Source organism: Centroberyx gerrardi, chromosome 16 (genome assembly GCF_048128805.1).
Source record: "Centroberyx gerrardi isolate f3 chromosome 16, fCenGer3.hap1.cur.20231027, whole genome shotgun sequence".
Classification (NCBI taxonomy): domain Eukaryota; kingdom Metazoa; phylum Chordata; class Actinopteri; order Beryciformes; family Berycidae; genus Centroberyx; species Centroberyx gerrardi.
In genome coordinates, this window is record NC_136012.1 from 11,276,807 (window position 1) to 11,283,887 (window position 7,081).

The following is a 7,081-nucleotide window of genomic DNA, read 5'->3' on the forward strand; positions in this document are numbered from 1 at the left end:
ATGAATGAGTCGATAGAGTCACATGTGAATAGCTGTGAAACTTCCAGGATGAGATGTTGAAACCTGGCATTGTCCCTAGGGTGACGCCCCTTCTCCAGGTTGTGAATGGCTTCATTTTTTCCACAGTAAGTTTTAATGAATCTAAAATACATTTTGCATTTGTCTTCACCCCAGGTATTTTTTATGACCTCCGCATGAGGCTTTAGAATGCGAAACACATGGCGCCTTCTTCATTTCCCCTTGCATCCTCCAGTTCTCCATTCACCTTCTTTCATCCCTATGTAGACCTGCTCCATCACTCCATTCACCCCTCCATTCACCTCCCCATGTCCATTTACATTGCCAACTCTACTCCATCCCCTTCTCCCCTTACATCTACCCCCACACTGTCTCTGCACTCCTTTCTTGATGTTTTATAATGTCGTAGTCTTTGATTTGCATCTTTAGGAGCTAAAGAAAGGAAAGAGAGAATGTAAGAGGAAGAGACACATATAGGACAACACACAACAGTGGCACCTCAGGTCTATATTAGGGATGGGCAATACCAAACTTTTGTATTCGATATCGATACCGATAATTTATGTACCAGTTTTACCGATACCGATACCAATACCGATACCAATACTAATACCAAGAATTTCTTAAATTAAGAAGGTTTTTAATTATGAAAGGGAAGTGTGTGTGTGTATATATACTGTATATATATGTATATACAGTATATATTTTTTCTCTCTCAAAGTCCTAAATGGCAGGTTGGTTTGGGAACAGTGGGTTGCAGGGCCTGTTTTGGGGGTTGGGGAGGGAATGTAGGAATCATTTAAAAATATATTAAAATGGCATATGTATTTCAATTGTCAACCTGTTAATAAAATATATAAAAAAAACTGTATGGAAGGGAAAACTGAATTCTAATAGTCATTATTTAGGCTAGTTCTTTTTATTCTGATTAGCCTCCTATTACAACCCAATTTAAAATATGAGATTGTGATGATGATGTTGTAGCAGGATAGATGTTGTTAGCAATTAAAATTCTATTAAACCCACTAGAGTTGACCAAATAATGAACACTATTTTTATTTAGGCTTTACAGAAGTCTATTACTGCATTAACCCTCTAGACCCCAGTAGAATTCTAGAATGTTGCTGCAGTTCACTGGGAATTCTCACTTAAATCAGCATTTTCTTGCTCATTCCAAACAAACAGCTATATCTCAAAAATAAAAATAAAAAATCGACAATCACAAGTTTTTCCATTAAAAAAACCCACAACTTTCCCTTTAATTTGGTACCAAATACATGGCAAGGCGATTCAGGGCGTCTCCTTAGTTCAGTGTCAACATTCACAGTATGACAACAAAACAGATCCTTCCTATCTAAGCTAACGATAAGCTTTCAAAATACATACAAAACCGCCAGCGCCTCAACCCACACAGTAATAAGATCAGACTATAATAGTCGCCAAACAAATATGGAAAAAGTCGCCAAACTTATATGGAGAAAAGTCGCGGCAACCTGGCCAGTCCTCCTACCGACTCTTTGGCGCACCGCCTCCCGGAAAACAGCGTCCGTCTCCAGCGGTGAGAGCAGGTAGGTCCCGCTGTTTAGTGAAGGTGATCTTGTGTCTTGTTTTATCGAGCAAGAACAAGCGATTTCGATCAAAAGACTTACCAACTCAACTAAAAGACTCACAATGTCTTTGTAACTTTCCACTACATACGGTGGGTCAGGTTCTGTCTCACAGCACAATCTGACAGCTTCCAGAAGGTTTTAAAAGCGTGACGCTTAGCCGGCAAAACCATTTTTAGATCTACCAGTGGAGGACTACTTAACCCGGGGAAAATCAAACGTCTCAGTGTCACCAGATAAATTTTCCAGTTCCGGTTCATCGATGACAACTTAAAGTATATAAAACAAAGCTGATAACTTGATTTTCAGTTGTTGGTACATTTTAAACGATGGGACTGAGCGACCATACAGTAGTGTGGTCTCTCAGCCCAGTTGCTGTTGGGCAGATGCGCTACAACAGTGCAGAGAAGACACAGGAGTGACGAAAAAAAACAAAAACTGAAATCGATAGATTTCTAAGGGAATCGATACCAAATGAATAGTGTATCGAAGTATCGAAATATCTAAGTATCGATACCACAGTATTGATCCACCCATCCTTAGTCTATATTAGAGAGTGTACAATGTATTAAATGGAGCGGGTGTCAGAGCAAGAACAAATCTCATTTCATGGTAATGTGCCGACAGTTTCTAGCTTGCTCTCCAGGCGTTCACTACATATTGTTTACTGCTCTGATTTTAATGGCTTGTTGGCCACGTCATAAAATATGACTCAATATCAACACCCGTGACCTCGAGCTCAGCTCTTATCTCCCTGCTTCAAAGAGGCGAGCACTTGCAGTGGTCCCAGCAAATATTTTCTCAACCTGCGTCAAGGCCAACAAGTCTAATAGACGTCGAGTCACAACGTGACTTTATTTCGACCATTTGCCGACATGACAACATAATCGTAGGAGAATGGTGATTTCGAGGAAAACTTGTTTTACAGTGGTGTAACCGAATAAACACTGTATTAAATTACAAGGATAGAATTTTGTAACATGAGTGCGAACGGTAGTGTTTACGCATGAATCGCAATGGTTATTATTCTAAACGCAGTATGCTATCATGTATATGGCCAATATAGGGGCTAAAATAGGTTTATCTTTTATTCCAGCGTTTCCTCTAGTTGCCTTTGTAGGACAACACACTGTAACACTTAGTAATCCCTTCGGCCTCCGACGCATGCGCCAACGGTGAGATCAGTGACTTGGGGAGTTCGACGGGAGGCGAGCTGGTCAGGTGAGTTAACAAAAGGCACTTTGATTTAAAATGTAAATGTATTTGCAGACGTGTTATGCTTTTACCCTTTGCATTCTAAACGGTTGAGATTAAGGCTACATGGCTTTTTGTCTAGATAGCTGGTTTTCGTATTTGTAAATAAGAATGGGGGGGGGGACACAGCTAGCATGCTAGCTATGTGTTATGTAGTGGAAAATGAAACACGTGCATATTCATGTGGCACAGTAGTTTTCCCGTGTATTAATCCTGTGAGTTTTTGGTTATTTTTAGGACCCAATCTTATCTATTTTTCCTGTCTTTATTCATAGCGAGGGGGTGGTAGCTGCTGATGTTGCTAGCTAAATGGGCTTGGTGTAGTCGACAGAAAGCCCTTTAGGCTGGGGCACTAGATGGTGTTTTTTTTAGATCTTCAAAATGTTTTTTGTGTTTTCTCTATATCCAGAATGCTTTCTTTTGTTGAAGAGTATTATGTAATGTAGCTTTCTCTATGCCCTAAATGGGTTAAAGATTTAAAGTATTCCATAAAAAAACACTACAAGGTATCATAGAAAGCCATTAAATTTTGCTTAATTCTATTTTCTTTAATAAGTTTGTGGGTATTTAGTGGCTTCGCTGAAAAGTACATTTTATATAGGTTGAAATGTCATCTATAAAACGTTGAAACGACGTGGATTGATGTCGTTTACAGGGCTTAAAGCAAAAAAACATTCTGAGCTTCCTATAAATTAAATTACTCCCTATAAATCATGCTTATAGAAAAAGCATGTTAATTAAATTTTATATGCAACTCTGTGGGCCGCTGTGGTGTCCCTGTTTGACGTTATCAATATACATATTACAAATCCGTGTGCATGGTCTACTAATCCGCAGGCATGGTTTACTAATCCATGCGCATGGAGCTGTGCGCAGTTTACCAATTGGTGCCTGTATGGATTTCCACATCTATTATTTTTTTCTTACCAGGTGACCCCTGGGGAGCTCTGTAGAGAACAGCCAAAGCAATGCCACATTTTTATGCTGAATGACGATTGTAAATTGTCAAAGACAGATCACGTTCCGGTCTGTCATTGCCACTGGAGCGGCAGCTGTAACTGTCGCTCCCGGTATGGTCAGATATGAGGAGTGTGTGCATAGCGGCGTTGTGTCTGGGATTTACCTCATGTGGAAAGAGCACTTTCTTTCTGATGGTTGAGCACACAGTGCAGAACAAACACCCGGTTCCCTTAATTTGTCGCACCGAGTGTTAAACGGTTTCCCGTCTCCTATTCAATCCATGCCTATCGCCGTTTGTTTTTTACTCCTGTCTCAGTGAGGCGTGTATCTTCACCAGCTTTCATAAACTTAATTTCCATATTTCAGCTGTGCTACACTACGGAATTGGTGCGGGTTGCTTCACTGAATATGATTGGATAAAACGCATCAAAAACAAAAACCCACGTGGAGTGAGTTTTTTTTTTTTTTTTTGTCGAAAATAGTTTGTGAATCTACAACGTCCATTTGCAGGAAATCCGGCACCTGGCCGGAGGTCTTTAAGCCCTGTGTCTATGAGCCGTTGAAACGACGTGGGTCGAAAGACCGGCGTCAGAAAAACTTTAATATCAGCCCCTCCACTAGACGTCTTATCGACCTCCAGGACCAACGTCGATTAGACCTCTGATCGACGTCGAAATGTTTGCTGGGGTGTATCACTAATACACAAATGGAGCTAACCGCAACACATGCATACATATACACATGCACACACACTATGGAGATGCACTAACACACATACGTTAATCAGTCACACACGACAGAATCAAACACACACACTTGCATAAACCAAGGGTATTGTTTAGCAATTTTAGCAAGCATTCAGTCCAATATCACTGGCTCCAATTTCTAATTTCACAGACAGAGGAATGAATGAATGGCAGGAAGCATAAAGGAAAAATGGAGGAAGGTGTGAAGTGGGTAATGGGTATGAGGGCAGAGATGAGTGGCAAATGGGTGGGGGTGTTGTTTGTGCAGTGAAAGCTACAGCAGGTGGAGTGAATCTCCAGCCAGAATTGATTTTCACTGCACTACCAGTTTACAAGGCAGAATCAAAGTCAACAACAAATACAAGCTCAGATCAACATGAAGCTGTGAATCGATGGAGCTCCGACTCTGTGGTGTGTGAACGACGCTGAACTGGCTGTTTTAGTTGAGGCAAATACAACACACACTCTAGAACAGATAGAAGGAAGACTGTGTGTGTGTGTGTGAGAGAGAGAGAGAGAGAGAGAGAGAGAGACAGAGAGAGAGAAAAATTGCCTATGGAGAGGATAAATTAGGGACCAGAAAGACATCTCATAATGAGAAACAGAGAGGAATGACTGGAGGGAAAGTGTGGGAGAATAATAAAGAGTGTAAGAGGAGATGGGAGAAAATGAAAGTTAGAAGGAAAGGCTTTTTAAAGAAATATTTCATTGGCCGCAGTGGCTTAACAACCAGTTTTGAACAAATTCCCCCTCCCGAATCCAGCTCTCATAAATCGAGTGTGCTTTTACTCGGTCCTCCAGGGGAAAGAGTGCAGATTAAACGATTAGTGGGATGCATCAGTGCTTGGTAGGAAGCCTTGCTGGTTAATAAATAAAGGAGGTGGATGAATTAGGAAGTTAAATCATCTATTGTTATTAATGCCACAGCCGACAGCCAACCATGTGTTTTAGTGCAGACGGATGGGGTGTGTCTGTGTTGTGGTTCACTTACGTTTTAAGGGATTGGCTTGTGGTTTCTGTATTTCATTTACATATCTTATGATGCAATTCCTCACATCTTCACAATTTTGTTCATCTCTCAGTGTGTCTTTTACAAACTGACTATCAAAAAGACTATGTTGTTTCACTTTAACATCTGTGCCTCTGTGTAATCAAGTGATGAGCCTGTTTTCTGTGCTTCATGTATTTCATATTTTGTTAGATTTTTTTTTTGGTAATAACAACTCTTTAGAACTAGGAAAACAAATGTTTATTTTTCTGTTATTGGAAACTTTTCAGTTATGTAGTTTCATGTTGTACAGATATAATTTGCACTGTACCAGGTATTTTACCATGTAGCCTGTTACTTGTACCGCCATAGCAGCCTGTACGGTGGCCCTGAAGTGCAAAACACAATAACATTTCACAAAACAACTTAACAAAACTGAAAACCGTGCACAAATAGTGTTTTAAACCTTGCATGACAAGTCACAAGACAACAGCTGATTGTTGATTGTTTGCAAAGCTCGAGGATGATCCCGAAAAACTTCAGATTCATTTTGAGCTACTGGCTCGAATTGAACGATTCACCAAAAGACTCGCTCTGCCCAGCAATAGCATCCACGGCTTTGCAAACAATCAGCTCCTATCTTGTGATTGGTCACGCATTACCCATCACCGCTATTCCCACTTCCTGTTACCTTTAGTGACAACAAAGACATCCAATCAGTAACAACAAAGTAAGGACCTACCTTTTCCGTTTTCTGTGAAATGCTGATTTGTTTTCTCTTTTGCTGTTGTGCTTTTGAACTTTGTTAATTTGTTTTGTGATTTGTTAAGTTGTTTTGTGAAATGTTGTGTTTTTGGTTTTAAGTTGTTTTGTGAAATGTTGTGTTTTGTGATTTGTTAATTTGTTTTGTGAAATGTTGTTGTGTTTTCGGTTTTGTTAAGTTGTTGTGAAATGTTATTGTGTTTTGCACTTCGGGGCCACCTTAAGCCTGGCTATGGGTCCTGATATTATGGTGTTTGAAGAGCTATAAAACCAAACTTTTCCGAAAGGGCCTTTTGAATAGTTGAAACAGAGATGCAAAGCCAGGTAAAAATATCATAGACAAAAGAGTTGAAAAGCCAGGTAAAGGCCATCAATCATCAATCCAGAACCCGAAGCCTGACCCGGCAGACATGGAGAACCAGGAACCATAGACCACTCTGTCCCGCGCAACAACAACACTGGATGGTGAGTTTTAGTCAATAATATTCCTTATCATACTATAAAGCAAGGAATCTCTGTCTGTATGTGTGTGTGTGTGTGTGTGTGTGTGTGTGTGTCCATCGCATATCTCGAGAACCGGTCATCCGATCGACTTCACACTTGGCGGGTGTATTGCTGGGGACCCAAGGAAGTGCAGTGTCGGATTTGGTGCAATTTGGACACGTGACACGTTCAATATTAAAGATCACATCCCCGGTCATATTGTGCACCTATTTAACAATACATGCCAAAACAAATACAAAAAA